Source organism: Artibeus jamaicensis, unplaced genomic scaffold, assembly GCF_021234435.1.
Source record: "Artibeus jamaicensis isolate MK-2021 breed Jamaican fruit bat unplaced genomic scaffold, CSHL_Jam_final contig_519, whole genome shotgun sequence".
NCBI classification, from domain to species: Eukaryota; Metazoa; Chordata; class Mammalia; order Chiroptera; family Phyllostomidae; genus Artibeus; species Artibeus jamaicensis.
In genome coordinates, this window is record NW_026521871.1 from 28,210,854 (window position 1) to 28,228,540 (window position 17,687).

Genomic DNA, 17,687 nt, shown 5'->3' on the forward strand with positions numbered 1-17,687 from the left:
GAAGACCAAAAATTGTAGTGGACATTGAAAGACCAGACAGTAAGGAGAGTGTTTCAGGATAATAAGGGCCCAGGGATCAGTGTGGGGATCAGGGAGGCTGCAGCCCCAGGCCTGGGGCCTTCTGGGCCGGCCACAGGGCTCCTGGGAGAGAGCTGGGTCGGTGCTCCCTCCCCGGCCAAGCAGGGTTTGAGCAGCATCAGGAGAGACCTGGTCGCAGAGAGGGGAGTAAGGACTGAGTGGCAAACACACGGGGATGTGAGCTGCCACGCGTAGCTTTGGAAAGAGTGTGCGTCCAAGCCCATGCAACCAGAGGCGGCCTGGCCAGGTGCGCATGCCCGCAACCCAGGGAGAGAGAGCTTTGTGGAACACGTGGGGACCACACCCATGGACCTGGAGAGCGTGGGCGCTTCAGGAGCCCACGACTGTAAACCTGCCCCTCAGCCTGCTGCAGCCAGCAAGAACAGAAAAACTGGTTTGGCCAGTTTGAAACCAGCAAGAGGGTTTTTTTGTTTAATTTTTTTTAAGTAATTTTTACTTTTTAATTTTTATTATTTTTAATCTCTTAATTCTGTTTGTTTCTCTTTTCTTCTTTCTTGTTTTATTCCTTCTTCCTCTCTTTCCAGTTTTATCTCTTGTCCCTTCCTTAGTCTGCTTTTTTAAAAAAATAACCACAAATGAGACAAAAAACCCCAGAACTGTGAAAAGACCAGAGTTGGACCCAAAGAGGGGGCATTCCAACAGCTGAGACAGAGAGACACATTTCACTTTGCTATTACAGAGAACCTTCAAGTTATTGCATATTTGTATTATTATTTTTTCATTCTTACATCTTTTATTTGAATAATATTTTTGTATTCCTCTTCTTTCTGTTTAGTCTTCTTTGCTTGGCTGGTTGTATTGTATTGTTTGACAGGTTTCCCCTGTTCTCTCATTCATAGTGTATTGCTAATTTACTGTCCTTCACTTCAGCTGTGTTCCATTAGCACACTATTCTTAGTATCTAGATCTCATACATTCTGTCATATGTCTCATTAAAAGACATAGATTGTTGCTGTAATATTATTGTAAATAATAGCATTCCATACTATTATAAATACTACACAACACCCCTCCCAGATCTTAGCCCACTTCACGGTTTCCTGAACTCTATTACTGTAGTTAACTCTATTCTCTCACACACTGCACCTACTTAACTATCCTTTATTCTCAACTTACCCCAGAATCTGACCTCCCACACCTCACTGCTTTCTAGATCCAACTCACAATTCTCTCCCCAATAAGAGTCTTATCTTCTTTCTATCCTTTCTAAAAAGTGGCTAGTTGGGTGGAATATCACAGTTGACACTATACATAGTCGAAGGATCTCCTATCTCTTCTCTACTGGCTGCTACTGTAAATAGCATAGAATACTCTCTTGCTGTCTTAAACCGTTTTGCCTTACCCCTCCAACTGATCACAAAAAAGAGTAGGTGGAAGCGGTGAACACCAGGATACCCAAAGGAGACTGCACCACTGAATCTCACAGGTTTTCTACCACAGAAGTTCACTCCATAAATCCAGGGAGTCAGAACAGATCAATTTAAGAAGCTGAGGCTAACAAGAAGAGTCTCACAAACAATGGGAAGACAAAGAAACTCCCCAAATGAAAGGAAAGGAGGAAGCCTCAGAAAGAATACTAAAGGAAATAGCGGCAACTCAAGTATTAGATATTGAGTTCAAAGCAATGGTTAATCAGGAAGCTCCATGAGCTCACAATGAGCTACCAAAACTACAGGAAAACTACAATGAACTCACTGCAAACTATATCAACATGAAAAAGGGAATAGAAACTATCAACAAGGGCCAAGAGGAAATGAAGAATACAATATCTGAACTGAAGAACACAGTAGAAAGGAATCAAAATCAGGATTGATGAAGCAGAAGATCGGATCAGTGATTTGGAGGACAAAGTAGGAAAAAACACCCAGAAAGAGCAAGAAAAGGAAAAGAGGCTCAGAAAGAATGAAGAGGGTTTAAGAGAAATACAAGACAATATGAAATGTAATAATATCTGAGTAATAGGGACACCAGAAGGAGAAGAAGAAGAGCAAGGGATAGAAAACCTATTTGAAAAAGTAATGAGGGAAAACTTCCCTAATTTGATGAGAGAAAAAGTCACACAAATCCAGGAAACAGAGATCTGAGTCCCAATCAAGAGGAACCCAAAGAGGCCCACTTCAAAACACATCATAATAAAAATGGCAAAACTCCAAGACAAAGAGAGAATCTTAAAGGCAGCAAGGGAGAAAAAGGAAATAACATACAAGGGAGCCCCGATAAAGTTAGCAACTGACTTTTCAATGGAAACGCTCCAAGCCAGAAGAGAATGGCAAGAAATATTCCAAGTAATGAGAACCAGAGACCTACAACCAAGGCTACTTTACCCAGCAAGGCTTTCAATCAAGATAGAAGGCCAAATAAGAAGCTTTCCAGACAAAAGAAGTCTAAAAGAATACACCTCCACCAAACTAGCTCTGTAGGACATGCTAAAGGGACTGCTTTAAGGAAGGAAGAAAAAGAGTGAGAGACAGAGGAACACAGGCATGAAAATGACAATAAGTATCAATAATAACATTAAACGTAAATGGATTAAGTGCTCCAATTAAAAGACATAGAATAGCTGAATGGATAAGAAAGCATGACCCACACACATGCTGCCTACAAGAGACCCACTTCAGGACAAAAGACCTACACAGATTGAAAGTGAAGGGCTGGAAGCTGGGGTAGCAATACTCATATCAGACAAAATGTACTTCAAAAAAAGGGCCATAAAGAGAGACCCAGAAGGTCACTTTATAATACTCAAAGGAAGAATCCACCAAGAAGACATAAACATTGTAAATATATATGCACCCAACACAGGAGCACCCAAATACATAAAGAAAGTCTTAGAGGACTTCAAGAAAGATATGGACAACACAATTACAGATTTTAACACCTCACTGTCAAAAATGAACAGATCTTCCAAACAAAATATCAACAAACATATTGTGGCTCAATTGAACAAAGCCCTAGATGAAATGGACTTAACTGATAGATAAAGAACCCTTCATCCCAAAGAAGCTAAATACACATTCTTTTCAAATGCACATGGAACATTTTCAAAGATAGACCACGTGATAGGACACCAAACAAGCCTCACCAAATTCAAGAAAACTGAAGTCATACCAAGCATTTTCTCCCACTACAAGGCACTGAAACTAGAAACCAACCCCAAGGGAAAAAAAACCAAACACTCAAAATCATGGAGATTGAATAGTATGCTGTTAAACAATGAATGGGTCAAGAATGAAATTAGTGAAGAAATAAAAGTTTCTGGAAACAAATGAAAATGAACTTACAACAACTCAAAATTTTTGAAACACAGTGAAGGTAGTCCTGAGAGGGAATTTCTTAGCCATACAAGCCTACCTAAAACAGAGAGAAACATTTCAAACAACCTAACCCTTTGCCTACAAGAACTTGAGGAACAACAACAAAGACAGCCCACAGCAAGTAGAAGGAAGGAAATAACCAAGATCAGAGCAGAATTAAATGACATAGAGACAAAAAGCACAATTCTAAGGATCAATGAATTCAGGAGCTAGTTCTTTGAAAAGATAAACAAAATTGATAAGCCTTTAAGCAGGCTCATCAAGAAAAGAAGAGAGAGGACCCAAATAAACACAATCAGAAATGAAAGAGGAGAGATTACGACTGACACCACAGAAATACAAAGGATTGTAAGAAATTACTATGAAGAACTGTATGCCAAGAAATTTGAAAACCTAGGTGAAATGGACAAATTTCTAGAAAAATATAATCTTCCAAAACTGAATGAAGAAGAAATAGAAAGTCTGAACAGACCAATAACAGCAGATGAAATTAAAGCAGTAATTAAAAAGCCCTGGACCAGATGGTTTCACAGGAGAATTCTACAAAACATTTAAGAAAGAGCTAACCCCTGCTCTTCACAGACTATTCCAAAAAATCCAAAATGATGGAAGACTCCCAAACTCTTTTTATGAAGCCAACATTATTCTAATCCTAAAATCAGATAAAGACACAACAAAGAAAGGAAACCTTTCAATCCATGAAGATGGGATGTTTTTCCATTTATTTAGGTCTCTTTCCCATGTTATCTCATTCAAATAATGAACATTGCTAGTGCAAGAATCTTCATCTCATTTCAGTCCTCTTGTCAGTGTTGCATGTGGAAATTCTTTCAGAGCCTTGATCTTCTCTTTTCAGTCTATAGCACTTTGCCAAATTTTGCCTTTCAGTATATTTGGATATTCTAAGGGAAAGCTGGAGGAAAGCGTTTTAGTCATTAGTAATTTATCATTACTATTGTTAATCTTGATATATCAAAGATGTACCTTTACCAATGTGATTCTTTTTTAATCAGTGTGATTTTTTTGTTGTTGTTTGAGGGCTATCTCCCTAGCTTCCACTCGTCTTTATGTATTATTTTAGGCAATAATTGGATTGTTGTTTAGTAAATTGCTGCAGCCGTATGTATATTTCTCTAAACACTTAGGAAAACTAATTTTTTTCAGTTAACTTAGTTTTCATAGAAAATTTAAGAGAAGAAAAAGTAAAAGCATGCAATAAAAATAACCCATAACACCATTCATAATCAACCATGGTCAATATTTTTTATGTTCCCTTTCTTTTTTGAAAAAATGGAGCACACACATTGTACATATAGATATACTTTTAACTTTCATTCCCTGTACATTTATTATTACCTACTATATGCAAAAACTATTCTAAGTGCCAGACATTATTCAAAATTTGCTGTATATAGTTTGTATCTTGCCTGTTTTTATTTAATGCTAAATTTAAACAAATCCAGTTCATTAACATTTATTTGTAACAATCCTGTTCATGGCTTCCTATTATTTTTCAGTGCTTTTTGGTCTTTAAACCCTATCTTCCAAGGAGAAGCTCAGTGGGTCACATAGGTGAACAGGGAGAGATTTGATTGAAGGGGTGTAGTGATGTGAGGTACCACCTCTTCTGTTCCAAAGAAAGCGAAGAATCAGTGCCCTATTGCCAGTCATTTATATTCTTTCTTTTCTCCAACTTTAGCTTTAGATGTTGTTGGGTTGGCCAAAAGGCCTGTTACATTTTTCTGTAAAATGAAAGACACATTTTTTTATTTTCACCAATAACTTTATTGATTTGGATATTTTGAGTATGTCGGCTATCTCCCAATATTGGCTTCTACTGGGCAGAGGCCAGGGGTGCTGCTAAACATCTTCCAATGCATAAGACGGCCTCACAGCAAAGAATTATTTGGCCAAAATGTCAATAGAACCAATAAACTTCTCAAACCACTTTATTTTTTTTGGTAATAAAGGAAAGGAGTCTTTATTCAAAGTTTCACAATTTTGAAACAACAGCTTTTCACCTGCATTACTCACCTAAGCCTATCAGTGAAGGCTAAACTCTTTAACTTCTGAGTTCCCCTTTCATTCCCTGTTAGTTTTAATTGACTTATTTCTATAGAATTAGTTTACAAACTAAAACAACATAAAATACAAAAGCTACACAATTTTGGAAGACTGGCAGTCTTTTTTTCATATATTTTACTAATTATGCCATTACAGTTGTTCCATTTTCCCCCTTCATTCCCCTCCACCTTGCACCCCCCTTCCCCCACCATTCTCCCCTTTAGTTTATGACCATGTGTCTCAAGTTCTTTAGATTCTGTATTTCCCATACTATTCTTGCCCTCCTCCCTATCTATTTTCTACCTGCCGTCTATGCTACTTATTTTCTGTACCTTCTCCTTCTCCCACTCCCCTGTTGCTAACCCTCCATGTGATCTTCATTTCTATGGTTCACTCCTGATCTAGCTGTCCTCTTAATTTGCTTTTGCTTTAGGTGTGGTTGTTGATAACTGTGAGTTTGCTGTCCTTTCACTGTTCATCTTTTTCATCTTCTTTTTCTTAGATAAGTCCCTTTAACATTTCATGTAATAAGGGCTTGGTGATGATGAACTCCTTGAATTTGATGTTATCTGAGAAGCACTTTATCTGCCCTTCCATTCTGAATGAAAGCTTTGCTGGATAGATCAATCTTGGATGTAGGTCTTTGGATTTCATGACTTGGAATACTTCGTTCCAGCCCCTTCTTGCCTGTAAGTTCTCTTTTGAGAAATCTGCTGACAGTCTGATGGGAACTCCTTTGTAGGTGACTGTCCCCTTATCTCTTGCTGCTTCTAGGATTCTCTCTTTCATTTTAATCTTGGCTAATATAATGATGATGTACCTTGGTATGTTCCTTCTTGGGTCCAACTTCTTTGGGACTCTCTGAGCTTCCTGGATTTCCTGGAAGTCTATTTCCTTTGCCAGATTGGGGAAATTCTCCTTTATTATTTGTTCAAATAAGTTTTCCACTGGTGGCTGTTCCTCTTCCCCTTCTGGTACCCCTATAATTCGGATGTTGGAACATTTACAGATGTTCTGGAGGTTCCTAAGCCTCTCCTCCTTTTTTTGGATTCTTGTTTCTTCATCCTTTTCTGTTTGGTCATTTTTTTCCTCTTTCTGGTCCACTCCTTTGATTTCAGTCCCAGTTTCCTTTCCATTACTATTGGTTTCCTGTGTATTTCCATTCATTTCAATTAGTTTAGCTTTCATATGTTCCTCTAATTTGTGACTAAAATCAACCAGTTCTGTGAGCATCCTGATCACCATTGTTTTGAACTGTGCATCTGAAAGTTTGGCTATTTCTTCATCACTTAGATTTATCGGCTCTGGGGCTCTGAGTTGTTCTCGAACTATGTTTTGATCTGTTCATGCCTGTTATGTATGAGGAGCAGAGCCTTAGTTGTTTACCAGGATGGGGCCACCCAGGTCGCTGGTTTGTGACGTTGTATGTGGGGGCAGGGTCAGAGAGGGACAATGGCAGTTCCCTCTGCCGCTTCCTGCCACTGGGGCCTGCTTGGTCCATCTCACTACTTGCTCCTTTGCTGGTTTATCTGCGTGTGAATGTGTGACCACAATCAGCCCTTAGTGGGTCTAACGCCTTGCACCCTCGCCACTTCTCCACACCTGGGATCTGCCCACGGCTGCTGGCGTGGCTGGGTTGTGTGCCCCGGTCGGTCAGGTGTATTTTTCCTGCCCAACCCAGCTCTGCTGCTGGCTCTGCCCCTCTTACCGGTTTGGCTGAAGGTCATTGTTGTCGGACTTCCGTGTAGTTCAATTTTCTGTGGTTTGGCTGCGCTTTTGTTGCTAAAACTTTGTTGTTTTTAAACTTGGTTGTGCGAGAAGGTGTAGTGCTTCCACCTACATCTCCATCTTGGCATCAAACCACTTTTGACATGTTCAATCAGTCATCATACCTTCTCCACACACTGCACAAATCCTTTTTTGTGTGTGTTTCAGTTGTGTTTTTACCTTTCTTGAAATAATAAAGCATAATATGCCAAAAATGTTGTGTATTTTCTTCCATCTTCAATATTAAGATGGCTGTGCAGAAATCCATCAATTTTGGTAAGGTTTTTTTTAATGCATGCTGATATGACAGCTGTCACAATACAATCTAACAAAATTGTTTCAAATGAAGATAAACACAACTAAGCACTACTAGAGCCATCATACAGAAAAAAACTAAATGAACTTATTTGCCAAGCCAGTACTTTGATTAATATCTTTTTACATAAAAATTTGTAAGTTTATTTGGTTTCCTTAGGATGGATTTTTAGAAGTAGGATTACTGGATCAAAGAATATAAATATTTATAAAACCTTGATAAATATTCACAAATTGCTTGCTTGCCATACCCTGCTTAACATTTAGTATTATATTTAAAGACTGTAAGTGTTTCTGTTACAACATCAAATACATTCCTTTAAAATAAAACCTTTTAAGATTGCCTATTCACTAAAAATAACAGGCCTTATGGGAAAAATAAGGTTAAGGGCAAACCACTCAAGACCTCTGCAATTTTCAAACCAAGTACTAACAAAAGCATAATTGGTACCTTATGAGATAACTTGGACAGCCCAGTCAAACCATTTACAATGGCCGAGGCTCCCTCAGAGGAGAGTTAAAGATATTAAAACATAATAAGATGGAGATTTCTGGCTTGCATGGTCCTGAGATAGTGCAGATGAAAGGAGCTTTCTAAGTCAGGGAGGTTGCTGTAGAGATGGCACAAGAGGAAGAACAGCTTGCTGAGGTCCAGGACCTGTGCAGAGGCTGGCAGTGCTCCTCTAAGTGGGGAACTCTGGGCTCAGGTGCTTATTTTTAGTTTTCTTAAAATAGGGCTGAGAGGGCTCCTGCCTGGTAGTAGCTGAGGGGAGTAAAGGATCTTTTTCTTTTCCCACTAAAAGTTACAGTTGTTTACCTACTTTTCTACTTCCCCTTGCCTAGGAAAATTCAAATGGGAACTAGACACAATTTCTATGTTATACTGGTATTGTTATTTCATTTACTAACCACTTGTAAGCTAATTGGTGTTTTGGGAACCTGTCTTCTGACAGAACAGACTGTATTTGTTAGTTTGATAGGCAAAACTTTGAACCTCACTTGTATGGCTTCTTTGAAAAAATTCAAACCCTTTCCAACTAGGAATTAAATGTCTTAGTTGATAAAGAGTGTCTAAAAAACAAATGAGTTCAAAATCTGTACTCAGAAAATAGCAACTCTGGTTAGTGACTGCATTACAATTTCAATAGGTCAGTCTAGAGAAGTGAATTTCAGATTTTCAATTTATTTTGGTGGGTCTCAGGGCTCCAAACTGTCAGCTTATGAATCTTAAAATTAATTTGTTGAGGATAAAAGTTATGGTTTTATAGTGACTCTCATGTGTGGGAATGGCTTCCTCCCGGATTATGCAGCATTCAATTATAACACCAGAAAAGAAGGGAGTGGGGGAGTCAAGTCAGTTCAAGACTGGGTGTTTTCACGGTAGGGTATGCATGTCTGACATAGGCTGGTGGAGAAAAGCTGAAGGTACTGATGATAAGTAAGTACTGTATTTTGCTGTGTATAATGCACACTTTTTTGCCTAAGTTTTTGAGGGAAAAATAAGGATGTGCATTATACATGGATAGTACTAATTCCCTAGCTATATGTTTTTAATTCTTTTATGCTTATGCATTAAAAGTGTGACTCTAGCCCTGGCTGGTGTAGCTCAGTGGATTGAGCGCGGGCCTGCGAACCAGACAATTGCGGTTCGATTCCCAGTCAGGGCACATGCCAGGGTTGCAGGCCCATTCCCTGCAGGCCAGTTCCCAGCAGGGGAGGCACGAAAGGCAACCATACATTGATGTTTCTCTACCTCTCTCCTTCCCTTCCCCTCTAAAGATAAATAAATAAAATCTTAAAAAAAAAAAAAAGTGTGACTCTAGAAATCAGTAACGATACCCATATACAAGATAATACCCTGGAACATAATAGGTGTTGTTTCTAAATATAAATAAATAAAAATTGAATTTAAAAACTAAAAGACTTTTTTCCTGAAGTTTGGGCCAAGAATGTTGGTGCACACTACATATGGGAGTGTGTTATACACAGCAAAATATGGTAATTGAAGTTATTGGGATTGAGGGTGGTAAGAAGAAAATGAGAAATGATTGGTATAATAGAATGGGGGAAACAAGAGAATTATGGATACTGGAGATAGGAGCCTAGAGAACAGCTATTGTAACAATAAAGGGAAGGAGCTAAAGAGTTTTGAGGTAAAGCAATTTATATATTGCTGCTGTCCATGGAAATGGATTGCTTTGGTTTGGATTAAAGTTGTTGAAGTTGAAGAATAAAAGGAACATTGAAGGACAGGTTGAGAGTGTGTTGGTCTTGAGGAAATTGGAAGTTTGCCCTAAGAAGACACAGGAAGGATGTGTAGAAACCTTATGAACTGGTTCCAGAATCCTCAGTGAATGAAGGAGCAAGATACTGGGGAGGATAGAAGGTGGCATAGTTTGATGGCATATTCCTAAATTGAACCAGGGCAGTGCTCACTGAGGGTGGCAGAGTGGGTCCTTTGGGCTCTGTGGGGCCAGCTATTCTTCTGGAAGGTGAGGAGGTTGTGAAAGTCACAGTGGCATTAGGGGATGATAGTATACAAATGGGTTATTGGAGAGAAGGGATCCTGGATGGATGACCAGGTAGTAAGCATGCCAGCAAAAACTGAAGGCCAAATAGGTCTTAGAAGGTTCAGAAGGTTACAGATGCCAGTCTGCCAAGCAGTCAGTGAGTGTGTTGCGAAATTGCTCATGTGTGTTCTGAGAGAATGCTTATTAATTAGGAACCATGATTTCTATCTACAGTTTGAGTTGGTAGAACAGGAGAAACCTTTTAGCAGTTTGGGGGGAACAGATGTCCTCAGGATGTTGGAAAGGGAGTTGGTTATATCCCTCAGTCTCATGAGATGTAAGAATTTAGACAATTTCAAGTAGGACTTAAGCCACAAATTATTAAATGACTTTATGAATGGTTCGAGGATGTGCTGGTCTTTTTGTTCTTTCTTTCTTTTCTACCTACAGCTCTTTTTTACCTAGGTATTTAAGAGAATTAAATTTACAGAACCCCTAGATTTCTTGAAACGTTGAACTATGTCTGGAAAACTTAAATATTTACACATTGTTGTTATTATTACCAGTAATGGCATTATAACTATTATTTATTAGGACCAGAGTTCTTTATTTCCTTGTGGAAGATGTTTGAAGGTTAAATTTGGAAGTTGTTGATTGCTTAGGGTTAATTAGTTTTTTCTAAGACTTTATATGTTAGTTTTAGTAACATTCTGTGGTTTGCAAGCTTTTTAAGATCAGAACAAAAGGTAAAAACTGTTGACTCTTCCCCCCTCTTTTAAAAATTTTAGTTTACAGATAATGAAATGAGCAGATTTACAGTGTGTAGTTGGTTGACTTTTGGAAAATGCATGCACTACCCAAACTAGAAATAGAACATTTCCATCACCTCAGAAGTTCCCTGGTGCCCCCTTGCAATAAGTTCACCAGGCTCCTTCCTGCCTCCCTTCCCAGGCAGCCTGACTGATCTGATTCCTATTAGCATAAATTAGTTTTGCCAGTTCTAGAACTTTATGTAAATAGCATTATATAGCATGTACTCTTGTGTATAGCATTTTTTTACTCACAGTCTTTGAGATTCATCCCTTTTGTTACAAAGTCTCTATAGTTAGTTCTCACTGCTGAATAGTATTCCACTGTACAAATATACCATAATTGGTTATTCCTCTGTTGATCGACATTTGTATTGTTTTCGGTATTGACTATTCTGAGTAAGTGCTGTCAACATTCATGTACAGTCCTGGCTGGTGTGGCTCAGTGGATTGAGTGTTGGCCTGTGAAACAAAGAGTCACCAGCTTGATTCCCAGTCTAGGGCACATGCCTGTGTTGCTGACCAGATCCCCCGTGGGAGGTGCGTGAGAGGCAACCACACATTGAAGTTTCTCCCCCTCTCTCTCTTCCTCTCTCTAAAATAAATAAAATCTTTTAAAAAATTATGTACATGTGCAAGGTTTTTTTTTTTGTGTGTGTGTGTGTGTGTATGTGGACACGTTTTCATTTCTTTTGGATAACTACCTAGGAGTGGCATTACTGGATCATACAGTAGTTGTGTGTTAACTTAATAAGAAAAACTGCCCATTTTCCAAAGTAGTTGAACATTTTTTATGCTCCCACAGCAGTGTGTGAGAATTGCAGTTGCTCCACATGCTTGCCAACATTTAGTCATTCATGTGGGTGATAATTGTATCTCATTGTGGTTTTAATTAGTATGTCTCTGATGACTAATGATGTTTAGTACCTTTTCATATACTTATTGTTCATTTACATATCTTCTCTTACAAACTGTATGTTCACATCTTTTGCCCATTTTATTTCATTGAGTTGTCTTATTTGTGTAGATCTTTATATATTCAAGGAAGAAGTCCTTTTAAAAAAGATAGATGTGTTGTGAATATATTCTCCATTTGTGACTTGAATTTTATTTTCTTCACAATGCCATTTGAGAACACACACTTTTAATATTGATGCCACCCAATTCATCAGTTTTTTTTCTTTTGGTTCATATTGTGTGACCAGTCCAAGACATCTCTGCTTACCCCAGGTTGTGAAGACAGTCACGTTTTTTTCCAGAAGCTTTATAGTTTTAGCTTTCACATTGGGTTTATGAATCAATCTCAAATTTGTTTTTGTGCAATATGTAACTTTAATTGAACTGCCTTGGCATCTTTATGGAAATTTCTTTGGCTTTGTATTTGTGGATTTATTTTTGGATTCCATTCATCAGTGATGTCTCTCCTTTCACCAGTGCCACCTTGTTTTGATGACTGTGGCTTTTCATTATGTTGTGAAATCAGTGAGTGTGAGTCTTCCAATATCATCTGTTATTTTTCAAGATTGTGTTGGTACATAAGTTTCATTTTAGACACAGTTTCTTTAAAAAATCTGTTGGGATTTTGATTAGGATTATTTTAAATTCGTAGATCAATTTGAGAGACTTAACATCTTAATATTGAGGCTTATCTAAGAGAATGGTCTCGCTTCACTTACTTAGGTCATCTCTAATTTTTCTTAGCCACATTTTGCTGTTTTCAATTTAGAGGACTTAACGTAATTTTAGTTATTTTTTAATGTTATGGTATTGCTTTGTAAATTTTATTTTGCAATTGTTGCAAGTATGTGGAAATACAGTTGGTTTTTTTTGTTTTTGTTTTTTTTTGTAAATAGTGATGTTGTTTCTAAAACTGCTCAATTCAGGAATTGGTTTTAATAGTAATTGAATAGATTCCATCTTGTTTTCTACATGTATAATTCTATCACCTCTGAATAATGAGTTTTAGTTCATCATTTCCAACTTCTCTGCATTTTGTCTTGTCTTAATACATTGACTAGGACCTCCAGTACAAAGTTGAAGTGATGGAAGTGGACGTCTTGTCTTATTTTTTCTGATTTCAGAAATCAGAATTTGATAATTCACCATTGGTTACCTATAGGGTTTTAGTATATGCTTTTTACCATACTGAGAAAGTTTGCCTTTTCCTAGTTTGTTAAGAGTTTTTACCATTAAAAGGCTGTGAATGTTACCAAATGTTTTTTCTGAATCTATTGAGATGATCTGTTTTTCTTTGTTTTTTTCATTAATGAGTTGAAATATATTGACTTTTAAAAGTTAACCTTTCATATACACTTGGTTATGATATTTTGTCCTTTTATGTATTGCCAGATTCAGTTTGCTAATGTTTTATGGCGAATGTTTGTACCTATGTTCAAGAGGAATGTCCATCTATAGTTTTTTTCTTGTAATGTTTTCATTAGGTTTTAGTATCAGTGTGATGTTGGCCTCATAAAAATGAGTTAGGAAATATTTTCTTCAACCATTTATAGAAGAATTTATGCAAGATTGGTATTACAATTTTCTTTATAGAATTCATCTGGCCCTGGAGCTTTGAGGAAAGGTTTTTTAATTATTTGGATTTTTAATTCTTTGTCAGTTCTGATAAATTTTGTGTTTCAAGGATTATTCTATTTTATATGTTAATGAATTTATTGTCATAAAGTTCATAATCTTATCAACACCTGTAGAATTTATAGTGATGTTCCCTCTTCATTCCTAATATTGGTAATTTGTTTTTTTTTTTCTTAGCCTTGCAGAAGGTACAACTATTTCATTAATCGTCTTTTGGCCTTATATCCTGTAGCTAATTTCTTTTTTATGGTATTTGATCAGAAAAGGTTATCTGTATTATTTCTAGTTAGAACTCATTGCTTTTAAAATGTATGGATTAATTCATGATTACCCGCCCCCCCCACTTGTTTTGTGTCCTGTAATTGTGTTATTCAAGCCATGTATTCACATTAAAGTTTTACTTGTTTTGATCTTTTGTATTCTGACAGCATGTTAGTTTCCAACTATTGTGGATTTGTCTGTTTTTTTTTTAAATTTTATTCCTATCGGTTTTTGCTTTGTGTACTTGAAACTCTTTTGTTAGTTGTACTACTATATCTCCTCATGTTTTTATTAATAAGGAAATTGTCTTACTAGTAAATTTGATATTAATTAATGGATTTATTGGTGTAAAATCTTTTACTTTGAGTTCTATTTTGATGTTAATAGTGTCTTATCTACCCTTCTTTCTTCTTTTCTTTCTTCTTTCTTTCTTTCACCTGGTATATATTTTAAAATTTTATTCTAGGTGTGTTTTTTTGTAAATAGCATTATTCTAAACCTGTTAGTACCCAGTGTACTCACTCATCTTACTGTTGAGTGAGTACACAGGTACTTGAGTGTACTAAAATGAGCCTTGAAGTATACCAAACTATAAACAATGATTACTTCTGGATATAGATGTACAAAGTCTTAAAAGTTCTTAAAACAATTCTATAATATTTGAAGTCTCCCAATAACCATTACTGCTTTATAAGCAGAAATAAAAACCTGTACTAAAGTGGTCAACTTGTAAAAATATAGGACAGACACCAGTTTACAACACTTTAAAAAAACATTCTACAATAGGTGTTCTTATTTGTTTTTAGTAGCAAAATTATTTTTATTTCTCAAATAAAATCCTACCCAGATGCCTGTACATAAAGCTGACTGGAGGAAGTGGGCTCTACACTCAGCCTCCCACTCTTGGACTCATGCAAAAACTTGTGTTCAAGGAGCCCAGATGGTCAGAGGAAAGTGAAGCATTCAGCAACACGTAAACCAGGCAAGAGGTTCCTTACGGCTAAAGGTTCTTAGCCACAGCACACAGGGGTGCCTGGGTCAGCTGTACCTTACTTTCATCATTTCTCCATAAATGGGAGAACTCCACCTATTACATCAAACATGTCTACAACACCCAACTCACCAACCCCCCCCCCCACCCCCACTCATATCATTGCGTCACCATGACAGCACTGTCACTAGCAGGTCCAAGTGTCCCTTCTTCAAGCTAGACCTTCATCCCTGTTTGAAAAGTCAGGAAGGATGTAAGTGTCCAGGCTACCTTCATTGAAAAGATGTGAGAATGTCTAGAGGAATAGGCTAAGGATATAAAATATAAATCTGAAAAGACCTGGTATTGCTACAGCCCTCCACCCACTGACCCTTTTGTGCAGATGGCAACCCAGCCTTCAGATACATCCCTTGCCTCAGCTGCTGGGCCTGGGTGGCCCTGACCTGGCATCTCTGGCTGACCACTCTCTTACCTTGGACTTGGCATGCCAAGTGAAGTGCAGGAAATTTGTCTCACTGGGTACTAACAGGTTAGTAAGTGAGTAAGATTCAGATTTTTTTTAAACCAGTGAATTTGTGCTATTTACAATTATTGTGATTGCTGATGTTTTCTTTGTCCCCAGCTTTCTTGTTGCTTTTTTCTTCTTTCTCCCATCTTATTACCTTCTTTCTTCTCCTTTCTCCCATTTCCTCCCTCCAGATGTTTGCTAGCACTTTCAGACCCGCCAACAGGCAGAGCCTTTGGTAAAAGACCTCTATTCTTTTTTTTAAAATATTTTTTATTGATTATGCCATTACAGTTGTTCTGTTCCCCCCTTCATTCCCCTCCACCCCGCACACCCCCTTCCCCACCATTCCCCCACTTTAGTTTATGACCACGTGTCTCAAGTTCTTTAGATTCTATATTTCCCTACTATTCTTGCCCTCTCCCCTATGTATTTTCTACCTACGGTCTATGCTACTTATTTTCTGTACTTTCTCCCCCCTTCTCCTTCTCCCACTTCCCTGTTGCTAACCCTCCATGTGATCTTCATTTCTATGGTTCACTCCTGATCCAGCTGTTGTTTTAGGTGTGGTTGTTAATAACTGTGAGTTTACTGTCCTTTCACTGTTCATCTTTTTCATCTTCTTTTTCTTAGATAAGTCCCTTTAACATTTCATGTAATAAGGGCTTGGTGATGATGAACTCCTTGAATTTGATCTTGTTTGAGAAGCACTTTATCTGCCCTTTCATTCTAAATGAAAGCTTTGCTGGATAGATCAATCTTGGATGTAGGTCTTTGGATTTCATGATTTAAAATACTTCTTTCCAACCCCCTCTTGCCTGGAAGGTCTCTTTTGAGAAATCTGCTGACAGTCTGATGGGAACTCCTTTGTAGGTGACTGTCCCCTTATCTCTTGCTGCTTCTAGGATTATTCTCTCCTTCATTTTAATCTTGGCTAATATAATGATGATGTACCTTGGTATGTTCCTTCTTGGGTCCAACTTCTTTGGGACTCTCTGAGCTTCCTGGATTTCCTGGAAGTCTATTTCCTTTGCCAGATTGGGAAAGTTCTCCTTTATTATTTGTTCAAATAAGTTTTCCACTGGTGGCTGTTCCTCTTCCCCTTCTGGTACCCCTATAATTCGGATGTTGGAACATTTAAAGATGTCCTGGAGGTTCCTAAGCCTCTCCTCCTTTTTTTGAATTCTTGTTTTTTCATCCTTTTCTGTTTGGTCATTTTTTTCTTCCTTCTGGTCCACTCCTTTGAGTCCCAGTTTCCTTTCCATTACTATTGGTTTCCTGTGTATTTCCCTTCATTTCAATTAGTTTAGCCTTCATATGTTCCTCTAATTTGTGACTAAAATCAACCAGTTCTGTGAGCATCCTGATCACCATTGTTTTGAACTGTGCATCTGAAAGTTTGGCTATTTCTTCGTCACTTAGAGTTAGCGGTTTGGATGCGTTTTTGTTGCTAAAACTTTGTTGTTTTTAAACTTGGTTGTGCAAGAAGGCATAGTGTTTCCACCTACGCCTCCATCTTGGCGGAAGTCCAATCAGAAGACCTCTATTTTTTTCACATTGCTTTTGATGCCTTCTATAGGATAAATTAAGCAGTGCTACCCAGCCAGTGCAGCAGCTTCTCCCAATGGAAGCATCAAATCTTATTTTCTAATTGATGATTGTATTAGATTCAGTTAAGAAATGAGATGACTGATATTATAAAAGTGCCTGCAGTAGTTATTTGTTTCTGTGTCTGCACTCTTAGTAGGTGTGAGATCCTCGTCTTGACTCCTGCATACTGCGAGGTGTGAGACCCATGTGCAGGCTCAGTAAATATGTAATTTATATTTCAGTTGGTCTCCTCTGTACCTTTTCTCCTCCATTGTGTGGACGATGTATGTCATGCATTACTAGGGGGATACCGACAACTTTAAACAGCAGCAAATCAATTGAGAGGAAGTTATTCCCTGCTTTTATTCTTTCAGTTCTTTTGGGTTCTAATGGAGAAAGTCTCTGATTCTTTACCTCTCTCAAACTTGTGCTCATGACTCCATCACCTCCCTTTTTGTAAACGGTGAACTGGGCTCAAGCTCACTTCTTTGATGGACACAAGTATTTAGAGTTTAGTAATATTTTATTTTCTTTCAATTGATTTTTGGGTTACCTTGTATCTTTTCAGAGTAATTTCTGATTTTCTACTCAAGTTAGTGGTTAAATTTTGCCTTTAAAATTTTTGTTTTAAAAAAACAATTTTAAAGAGAATATTTAAGTACCCATAGGATGAAGGAGTTTGACAAAATTGGAGTGACATTTGAGAGTTACTTCTCCAGAATTTCTCAGGCATCCCGATTATTTCTGCTCTATCTGCAGTACTGACACCGTTTAGCAGGTGTTTACTGAGCATGTGCTTTGTGTAGAAAGCCATGTGAGAATACGAGGAGAATCTTGGTATACTGCACCGTGCAGTCCAAGCAGGGAAGA

The 17,687-nt window shown here is 37.7% G+C and overlaps 1 protein-coding gene across 2 annotated transcripts in view; it reads left to right on the plus strand.

The window, feature by feature from the left end:
* Positions 1 to 17,687, plus strand: part of RYK (receptor like tyrosine kinase) — a 98,062-nt gene that overhangs the window by 17,748 nt on the left and 62,627 nt on the right. The gene's annotated exons all lie outside the window — the stretch shown is intronic.